Source organism: Microcebus murinus, chromosome 3 (assembly GCF_040939455.1).
Source record: "Microcebus murinus isolate Inina chromosome 3, M.murinus_Inina_mat1.0, whole genome shotgun sequence".
NCBI lineage: Eukaryota > Metazoa > Chordata > Mammalia > Primates > Cheirogaleidae > Microcebus > Microcebus murinus.
The window spans coordinates 80412192-80423522 of NC_134106.1; positions in this window are offsets into that span (position 1 = coordinate 80412192).

Consider the following 11331-nt stretch of genomic DNA (forward strand, 5'->3'; position numbering starts at 1 on the left):
CAGTGGGCTTAAAATACTCAGTAAGCCAAGCTGTCAACAGGTGCCATCATCCAGACTTTGATGTTCCATTTATAGAGCACAGACAGAGTAGATTTAGCATAATTCCTAAGGGCTCTAGGACTTTTGAAATGGTAATTAAGCATTGGCTTCAATTTAAAGTCACCAGCTGTATTAGTTCCTAACAAGCCTGCCCTTTGAAGATTTGAAGCCAGGCATTTACTTTTCCTTTTTTAGCTAGGTAGAAAGTCTTAGGTGGCATCTCCTTCCAATAGAAGGCTATTGCATCAATACTGAAAAATCTCTTGTTTAACAGTGTAGCCATCCTCATTAATGAGCTTAACTAGATTTTCTGGATAATTTGCTATAGCTTCTATATCAGCACTTGCTGCTTCACCTTGTACATTTATATTATAGAGATGCCTTCTTTCCTTAACCCTCATGAACCAACCTCTGAGCTTCAAACTTTTCTTCTGCAGCTTCCTCACCTCTCTCAGCCTTCACAGAATTGAAGACAGTTCATGGCTTGCTCTGGATTAGGCTTTGGCTTAAGGAAATGTTGTGCCTGGTTTGATCTTCTATCCAGACCACTAACACTTTCTCCTTATCAGCAATAAGGCTGTTTCTCTTTCTTGTAATTTATGTGTTCACTGGAGTAGCACTTGTAATTTCCTTCCAGAACTTTTCCTTTGCATTCACAACTTGGCTAACTGTTGGGCTTTTGACATGCCTTCCTCACTAAGCTTAATCACTTCTAGCTTTTGATTTAAAGTGGGAGATGAGCAACTCTTCCTTTCACTTGAACACTTAGAGGCCATTGAAGGCTTATTAATTGGCCTAATTTCAATATTGTTGTATCTCAGGGAAAAGGGAGGCCAAGCTAGTGGAAGAGAGATAGCTGGTCAGTGGAACAGTCAGAACACACACATTTAACTGTTAAGTTTTTCTCTTGGGCTAGGTTTGTGGCATTCAAAAAACAATTGCAATAGTAACATCAAAGATCACAGATAACCATAACAGATATAAAAATAGTGAAAAAGTTTGAAATATTGTGAGAATCACCAAAATGTGACATAGAGACACAAAGTTAGCACATGCTTTTGGAGAAATGGAGCTTAGACACTTGCTTGACACAGGGTTGCCACATTCAATTTGTAAAAAATGTCATATCTGTGAAGCATACTAAAGTGGAGCACAATAAAATGAGGTGTGCCTGGACATTACCTACCTCTGTACAGTACCAATAGATTTCTCATGTAATGGCAAAGTAATTTTGCACTACAAGTGGCCTCCCTGGGCATTGGATGTACAAACCAGCCACTAACAATTGGTTTGGTGTTGTCATCCCCATTAGAGTGGTAGAAAATATTATTATTGTTATATTATGATGACTATTGTATACTCAGGGCCTTCCATGTATTCCATGCTGTGCTATTATCTACGTGACCTCCAATCTGCACAATGACCCAGTACTGCAGGTATTTGCAGATAAGTCTACTGAGGCTCAGAAAAGCAAAGTAATTTGCCTGAGGTCACACGGCTGCTGAGTGACTAAACCAAGGTTTAAACCCAGTTATGCCTGCTTCCAAACCCCAGCCAGTGTTCCTCCCACTTCTTTATGTTGCTCCAGGCCACAGTGACAGCAGAGAAGCAACTGCAATAGCCAAAACCCTGAACAATCCCTATATCAAAATCATTAGCTCAATAGAAAGTTTAAACATAAAGTCAACAATCAAAATCATCATTTCTGCAATACACCTAACTACTGCTCTATTTAGTTTAAGACACTATTTACTAAGTTTAGTATAAAGAGCAATTGTGCCAAGGTAGCAAGTAGCATCGAAGTAGTTGCAGATGCATGTTCATGGAATATAGAGCATGCTGCAGGAAAATATTTATTCTCAAATAACACTAGCTGAGCCAATTCAACAAGCACATCTTGAGCACAAATGTGTACTAAATTCTGTGTATACTACCTGGGAATGAGTGGTTTCTTCATTAAGATCTATAGGTGACATGTAAAAAGACAACGTCATTATATCTGACTAATGCTTATTAAATGTCTGGGGACTCTTTTTAAAGTTAATCTTTATTAGCTGACTCAATAATTTCATCCAGCTGGACCATTTAGAGAAATGACTAAAAGAAGCCCTATTTTTATAGCATCACTTAGAGGTCTAGAAGTGAAGTAAAGAAATAATAGAATTCAAGTGATAAGTTTGGAGATATGAATCAGTATCTTAGGCAAAATGAGGGGAAGTGGAGTGGCCCAAGACTGAGCAGTGATAAGAGTGTCTCCATGCTGCTGCTATGGGGATGGCCAGAGGTACAGGCCCCAGATGGTGGCTACCTGTATCTCTTGGTGTGTCCAATGGCACTTTCATTGTCCTAGAAGGAGTGGGGAACCCTTGGGGAGGTAAGAGCTCAGTGAGTAAGGTCTATAGGGTAGTACTGAATCTTAAGAGTCACTGGCTCTGTTTCAGGGACATCCTTCCTTTTAAAATATCCATTAGGAAAAATAATAATTAGCATTTACTAAATATCTACTAAGAGCCAGGCACTGGCTGGGCCTGGTGGCTCAAACCTGTAATTCTAACTCTCTGGGAGGCTGAGGTGGGAGGATCGCTCAAGGTCAGGAGTTCAAGACCAGCCTGAGCAAGAGTGAGACCCTGTCTCTACTAAAAAGAGAAAGAAATTAACTGGCCAACTAAAAATATATAGAAAAAATTAGCCAGGCATGGTGGAGCATGCCCGTAGTCCCAGCCACTCGGGAGGCTTAGGCAGAAGGATTGCTTGAGCCCAGGAGTTTGAGGTAGCTGTGAGCTAGCCTGATGCCACGGCACTCTAGCCTGGGCAACAGTGAGACTCTGTCTCAAAAAAAAAAAAAAAAGAGAGTCAGGCACTGCAACACTGTCTGCAGATGCTATTTCTATTCTTTACCAACTATCCTGTGAAGTAGGTTTTAATGTTTGATTTTTAGAGATGAAAAATACATAAACTCAGTGAGGTCAACTTGCCCAAGTGTGCAGACCCAGGGTTTCCACTTTTGCTTTACTAATTCTAGGGCCCCAGGCATTTCCCACGGTCTCATACAACCTTCCCTTTTCAAGCCAACCAACATTCACTGAACCTTTGCTCCGAAGAGTCGGAAATTGTTGTGGAAGAATTCAAGGAAGCAAGAAGCATAACTCTGGACATAAGGGAACAAAAAATTTAGAAGAGAAAACAGACTCACACAAGAAGATAACTAACACCACTACAAAGAGCTCAAAGCAATAAAGAGAAAACAGATCTGTGAGAAGAGGGGCCCATGGCATACGGATGGGGAGCATTTCCCTTGTCAGAGGAGCTGTGTAGGTTGTCCCTGAGTTGGTGCTGGAGGATGGGTGGGAACAGAGGTGGGGTTACTACATATGTTCTAGCAGCAAAGACTTTGCACAGCGAACTTCCTGGGCTAGAGAAAGCAAGGACTAAAATCTTGGTACTTCTGCAGCTTAGGGGAGAAATAGGGAGAGCATTCTGGGGACATTTTGGAAGTCTTGCTCATTTAATTTTCTTCTGTTTAGTTAAAAAGAGATATCATGGTAAAATTTACATAGAGTGGAATGCACAGATCCTAAGTATACATTCAACAATTTTTGATAAATGTATACACCTGTGTAGTCACCACCCCAGTCAAAATATAGAACCTATCTGTTAACCAGAAAGCCCCCTCAGACCCTTTCTCAATCAATCCCCCAATCAATTCTCACCCCTACAGGCAACCATTGTTCTGATTTCTATATCCAGAGCTTAGGACTTTGTACGAAAAGAATCGTTACTGTGTGTCTGACTTCTCTTGTGCAGCATAATGCTTGTGAGACTAGCTCCTGTTCTCACATGTATCTGTACATCATTTCTTTTTATTTCTGAGTGGCATTCCATTGTATGGCTATACCATAATTTGTTTATTCATTATTCTTCTGTTGATGGACATTTGGGTTGTTTCCAGTTTTAAGCTATAATGAATCTATGAATGTTGTTATCTATGAATGTTGCTGTTTACCCCTAATATCATTTTACAAAACCATTTTCTATTCTTTTCCCTTTCTCTCCCTTGTTTATTTTCTTAGAATCTAGAAGACACCCTTCCATAGGCATCAAAAGAGTTGGAGTTGAGTCCCCTTCCCTGGTAATCACATACACAAAAAACTTTATGTCCAAATGTACCATACAAAACAAGAAAATGTTGATAATTTATATGCAATTCATTGTCTTTATAAAGAGTTTTGATAAAGGTGGATGAAATTGTAAGTTTTGAAAAGGATGTTTTACCACTCACAACCCATGGAAGTTGTTTGCTGCGTTCACATTTTAACTACCCAGCTTCTTCCTGAACAATGTTATGGTTACAATTTCCCCTACACATACACAAGGATGTCTCACTCACCCAGTGATGAACTCTTAGTGTTGGGATGAAAGGGGTAAAAGAAGATGAAAGTTACATTTCTCTTTCTCCTTCCTCCAACTGCAACAAATTAAGAGTCACTTAGTTAAAGAAACTATTAAGTAACAAGAAGAAATTTGGCCCAGAACCAGCACTCTTTCCAGACACCACTTCAGTCTTCCCTCTCCATCCCCCTAGCTCAACCCTAGCGGGTGCTCTGCAGACTATGAACGCTGGCTCGTAAGTGCTGAAGACTGCCTGCCTCTGTGTGGCCACCATCCACCCTTCAGTCACATCCAAGGTGACTTTTGCTGTCACCCAACATCCATGTTTGAAGACCTTTCTCATTACCAGAATTTCCAATCCACTTAGAAGGGCCTCTAGAGGGACATCTAGTTAAACATGGTAGATTGAGCCATGTGTTTACCTCCATTCCTTCCAAAACCTTCACTCAAATAACAGAAATGAGACTTAAAAGAATGAATAAAAGGACACAGAACAAGATAGGAAATGACAGCAACGACATTTTGGAGCCAGAAGCACGTAAGTTTGTGCTAATGGATTTAGCACCCTTGACAAAGTCAAAATCTAAACTGGCAGAGGAAGAAATTCAGAAATTGGCTGATTTGTGCAGCAGAAAGTCAGAAAGACTCAAGAATTAGAGGTACTAGGTGCCTTTAAAAGTGGGGGTCCAAGTGAAACTAAAAACAGATTTATTGGTAAAAAGTGTTTTTAAGAATCACTTACTCCTGAATTTCCCCTCCACACTAACCAACCAGGCAACTGCCCCAGTCCACACTGGAAGAAGATTCTGTGCTCACTTTCTGAGAGGCTGGGCCAGAGAGATTCTGGCCCTAACGACAGCAGAAACAGTGGAAAACACTGTTACCATACTGAAAACAGGGGATTGACTGAAGGTCGACACTCGAGAGAGTGACATCTCTCATTTCTTCCCCAATCTGACTCCAGGAACACAGACAGCCAAGCACTTATCTTCCAGGAGGAGATGGGGAACTTCTTCCCTTGCAGAAATACCCTGCCTGAGAGAAGCCACCTACTATTTACATTTGGGGGATTTTCCAGTGAAACAGTCCAGTCAGATCGTCCAATAGTGAAGTCCACCGATCAATAAGCCTCACCTACCCTCACGGAATTTCCATTTTTAATTATAAATGGATAGCCAAGACTCACCAGACCAGGGGTCCTCAAACTTTTCAAACAGGGGGCCGCTTCACTGTCCCCCAGACTGTTGGAGGGCCAGACTATAGTTTAAAAAAAACTATGAACAATATGCACACTGCACATATCTTATTTTGAAGTAAAAAAACAAACGGGCAAAAACACCCGGATGTGGCCCACGGGCCGTAGTTTGAGGACGCCTGCTCCAGACAGTTGGGAAATGCTTCTGACGTGAATCACAAGGACTGTAGAAAAAGGAACTTGGCAGGAGGGAGAGAAATAGGTAAAGAGCAGAAGAAAAAATAGAGTTAACATCCTTAAGGAGATAAGTACCTATATTGCATCCAAGAGACAAAAACAACAGGCTATAAACAAATTTTTTTGACAAGGGGGCTATTAGGAATTAAAAATATAAGAAAAAAATACATAGAAGTCAATAAAAAGGGTTAGAAAATAATGCTAGGAAATATCCCAGACATGGAACAATGAGAGAGGAAAAAAGTTGGAAAAAGATTTTTAAAATATCAGCCAATAAGCTCAGATGGTCAAATATCTGGAAGAGAGTTCAAGAATGAATGAACAGTAATCCTAGCTCTCTGGGAGGCCGAGGCGGGCGGATTGCTCGAGGTCAGGAGTTCGAAACCAGCCTGAGCAACAGCGAGACCCCGTCTCTACTATACATAGAAAGAAATTAATTGGCCAACTAATATATACAAAAAATTAGCCGGGCATGGTGGCGAATGCCTGTAGTCCCAGCTACTTGGGAGGCTGAGGCAGGAGGATTGCTTGAGCCAGGAGTTTGAGGTTGCTGTGAGCTAGGCTGACGCCACGGCACTCACTCTAGCCTGGGCAACAGAGTGAGATTCTGTCTCAAAAAAAAAAAAAAAAAAGAATGAATGAACAGAGAAAAGTAAAGAGAGGAAATAAAGCAAACTGTTGTAAGAGACAATTTCCTGGAATGGAAGGATGTGCATTTGTAGATGGCCAGGGCTCACCATGTGCCCAGAGCAAGGAGGAACAACAATGCACAGGTCACATGAAATTTCAGAACACCAGAGGACAAACAGGAAATCTTAAAGGCTTTCAACAATTTAAAAAAAGAAACAAAGAAAAGGATACAGTCAAAGCCTGGAGAAAGACTGGGAATCAGAGTGGATCAGACTCCTCACAAGTGACAACTAGAAGGCAATGACTGTGCATCTTCAGAATTCTAGAGGAGATGGTTTGAAAACTAAAATCTAGCATCAAAGCAAACATCAGTCAAGGGTTAAGTAAAAGAAAATGTCAAAAAAGTTACCTTACTTTCCTGTCCTCTGTGGGTTTTTTTTTTTTTTTTTTTTTTTTTCTTTTAGGAATTATGTGCTCCACCAAAATGAGGGAATGATCTAAGCAGAGATGAGCCCAGGATCTTAGAGGAAAAAGTACCCGCCCAGGGAGAGGGAAGTCATGCCCATGCTGGTGGTTGGGGCTGTCTGCAGAGACAGTGAACTGCAGGCCTGGAGAGCAACCAGTTCATGTTGGAACAGGAGGAAAGGTTACAGGAGGGATGGTCCCAAGGGAAAAAAAGTGAAATTGATAAATTACCTACTACATTTTTTTTCTGGCCTGCATAGTTTCTGCTGATATGCTTGAACATATATAGAGGCAGTTTACATTTTGGGAGATTTATACAAATGGAGATAGGCTGGGTGCAGTGGCTCATACCTGTAATTCTAACCCTTTGGGAGGCCAAGGTGCAAGGATCGCTTGAGGTCAGGAGTTCGAGACCAGCCTGAGCAGAAGTGAGACCCTGTCTCTACTAAAAAATATTAATAGAAAAATTAGCTGGGCATCCTGTAGTTCCAGCTACTTGGGAGGCTGAAAACAGGAGGATCACTTGAGCCCAAAAGTTTGAGGTTGCAGTGAGCTATGATGATGCCACTGCTCCCCAGCCCAGGTGACAGAGTTGGGACCCTGTCTCAAAAAAAAAAAAAAAAAAAAAAGAATGGAGATAAATTAGCGATTGGCACACAAAAATCTAAATAGAAAAATTAAGATTGTTATTATTTCCTTAGAAGTCAAAGAAATGGTCGAATGAGAAAGAAAATGTAGGTAATTATAGTACACTGCATGGCTAAGCTTTCAAAAAATATTTCCACAGTTGTAGTAATACAGATACTGAATACTGTTGCCCCAAAGTAGAATATATTTATATTGGGAGGGAACTTGTGATGGATGAGAGCTAATTCTATTCTTTTGCAGAAGGAAGATAAAGGATAATATTAAAGCAGAAAAAAAAATAAAGAAATATCAGCATAAGCAAGTTATTTAAAAATATGGAGGCAAAATTCAAAGTAAACAGCTAAACTAATTAGAACAGGGTACCTCTTGCAGCGGGAATCAAGACTGGATAGGTTGGCAGAGGGGCTCCTGCTTTTGTTACAGCCGGTAAAATGATTTTACTTTTTAAGGTATGTGTATAACTCTAAAAATTAAAAATTTCTCAAGAAGAAAAAAAACCACACAGGCTTCTGGACATCTTTAGGTGTCTGGAGACAGGAACACATTGGGTAATGCAGGATCTGACGCATGTCCAAACCCCACATCCCGCCGGACGCAGCCACCCACAAGTCCCCAGGGTGGTGTCTGAGCCTTCTTGGGAACTCTAGGCTACCTCTGGTTCCTCCTTCCAAGTTGTTCTAGAGGTCACTAAAGACAGATCGATTTCACCGTGAGGGTTTATCCCCTGTAACCAGAATACACACTATAGATATAGAACTATCTTTTTTTAGCATGTGAAAGAAATACATAGGTTGCCAGGCTAATTAACTAAATGTTATATATTTAGCTGGGAAGATAACATAGCCCTAATGTTTGGATTTATCAAAACAAATTCCAGATGGCACACAAGCCATAGAGCAGGGGGCCATCTGGTAAGGAAAGCAAGCCTCATTTTTTTTTTAAAGGTGAAAGGTAGTAAATGTCAAAACTTCCTACGGTGAAAATATATCTATCTGTTGCTTTCCTGCAGGAGCAAACGATCCTGAGCCTCGCATCTTATCCGTGCTTATTTACATGCCTGTAACACTGTGCTCTTTCAGATACCGGAATGATTAATTATGTTTTTAAAAGACACTTGGTGAGTATTGTAAGGTTTCAGTGTATACCTGCTAAATATATATTGTATGGTGACAGCTGTAGGCATTAATGAAACCATTTAACAGACTCTACAATTACACAAATTCTTTGAGTGTATAAACCAATAAAAACTGGAATGATTTTTCCCAAAATGATTTAAGATGTTGCTGCCATTTTTGATTTAGCTCAGCAGTGGTATTTTTAGTGCATTTTCTGTTTGACAGGATGTTTCTTGCACATATTTTCTTCTCTCCCCATTCCCACTGTTCCCTCTGAAACTAATCATTCCCTGCCTGTATTTATTTGCCAGTTTCCCATCCCCCTCCCCCTGGCCCAACTTGCACACAACTGCCAGCTTAATCTTCTTTAAACATCGCTCTGTTTATATAACTTTGCAGCTCAAAAAACTGTCAGTACCTCTCCCATGTCCAAAATACAATGCACAGGCTTCTGCTCATGGGCACCCCCACTTACTCACCCCTAACCCCTCAGTATGAGACCCCCAACTCCCCAAGGCTGCAGCAAGGTTATCATCCCCAACAACTGGAGCTCTGTGTCCAACCTCAGCGCTTTGGGCTGGGGCCTGATTCTCCCTAGGCTGGGCCTAACATGCTTCCCGAGGAGTTTGGAACCTGCTCTTCTACCCTGAGCTGAATCCGAGATGCTGCGTCTAGCATGAAGGTGAGAATTGTGCCCACACAGAGGCTTCTTGCTTGAGCCACCTCCAGACCAGCTTCCAGGGGTGAGACCATTAGCCCAGATTTCACATGATGGGAAAGGGTGGTCACCCTTGGTGTTGGCTGAATAACACTTGCTACCCCAAGATGTCTATGTCCCAAGCCCCAGAACCTGGGAATTGGTTTCCTTACATGGCAGAAAAGACTGTGTGATTAAGTTAAGGATATTGAGAAGGGAAGGCTAGATTGGATTATCCAAGTGGGCCTAAGGTAATCACAGGTGTCCTTTTAAGAGGGAAGCAGGAAGATCAGAGTCAGAGAAGGGGATGTGAGGACAGAAGCAGGGGTCAGAGAGAAAGAGAAATTTTGAAGATGCTAAACAGCTGGCCTTGAAGACGGAGGAACCGCCATGAGCCAAAGAGCACCGTCAGCCTCTGGAAGCTGCAAGGAACAAATCCCCCCAGAGCCTCCTGAGGAACTAGCCCTGCCAACACCCAACTTTAGCCTATGTAATGAGAGTAATTTAGATTTCTGACCTCCAGAACTGTAAGATAATAAATTAGTTTTAAGCTACTGAGTTTGTGGTAACTTGTTCCAGCATCAGTAGAAAACTACCACACTCTCTCTGCAGGTTCTCGTGGTCCCAGATCTAATAATCCTGGCCTACACGCTCTGTGGGGCCCACAGTGAAGTGTCACCAGGATTTGAGGCTGAGTTAAAACCTATATTCTCTAAAATATTCACCACTAGTCACATATGACCATTTATATTCCAATTTAATTTATTTTAAATTAAACATTCCATTCCTCTGTTATACTACCCACATTTTAAGTGCTTAATAGCTACATGTGCCTAGTGGCTACCAAACTGGACAGTGACAATAGAGGATAATTCCATCACCGTGGAAGTTCTACCAGACAATGCTGGTTATAATGATATGCCTCTAGTTTTTTGTAAGCCACTGAACTCATTTGAATTAAGTCAAATGAAATCTCTAGAGGAAGCCTAATGTGTCAGCACTGCTTTCACATCCTGCCTCTAAATGGGGAGTCCATGGTGATGTTTTGGGGTCCCTGGTGTCAGTGTTAGCTCAGACATAGTATTTAAAAGCCCTTGAAAGACCTGGTTCTAACTTCTCCTCAGTGGGCTGTAAATAGTAAAAGTCCTTTGAGGGACCTCCCAGGCTGGGGCTCAGGGCTCAGGGCTCAGGGGAGATTGATGTGAGCACCCTTGAGCAAGTGTGCATGGCCTTGGTCCCGTTGTGGGACAGCCACCTGACGTCAGAGAGCACTTCTGGTCTGTTGCATTGCTTAGGAAGTCTGTCCTCAGAAAGGCGACACAAATATTCTTCATTATTTCCTTCTAAGTTCAGAAGTTTTTATTTGAACGCTTTCTTTAATTCATCTGAAATTGTGTGAGCATGATGTGAGGTAGTGATCCAAAGTTTATTTTACCCAATAGATAGCAAATGTCCTATCATTTTGCCCCACTAATTTAAAATGCCACTTTGATGATGGAATACATCCAGATATATAAATGGATGCTTGTCTATGTATGTCTCCCTGGGTGATTAGCATCCTGCTTTAATTTCTTTAGTCTTACAGCTTGTTTTGCTATCTAGCAGAACAATTGTCCTTTCATTATCCTTACTGTTCAATAGCATTTGTTGTTGCTAATGTGAAAGGGTCTCCCCCCTCCCCTCATGGATTCTCAAATTGCTTAAAGCTAGTTTATAGAAAAACTACTAATTTTTTGTGTATGGTTGTCTTACTGAACCCTCTATTTTAATGATTTCCTGTCATCTCTGCGACTTTTCTAGATAGACTATCATGCCATCTATAAGCCATGACAGTTTTTCCTTTTGTGCTCCTGGTGTCTTTATTTCTCACTTCTTTTCTTGGCTCAACTCATTGGAATATCCAGTGTGATGTTGAA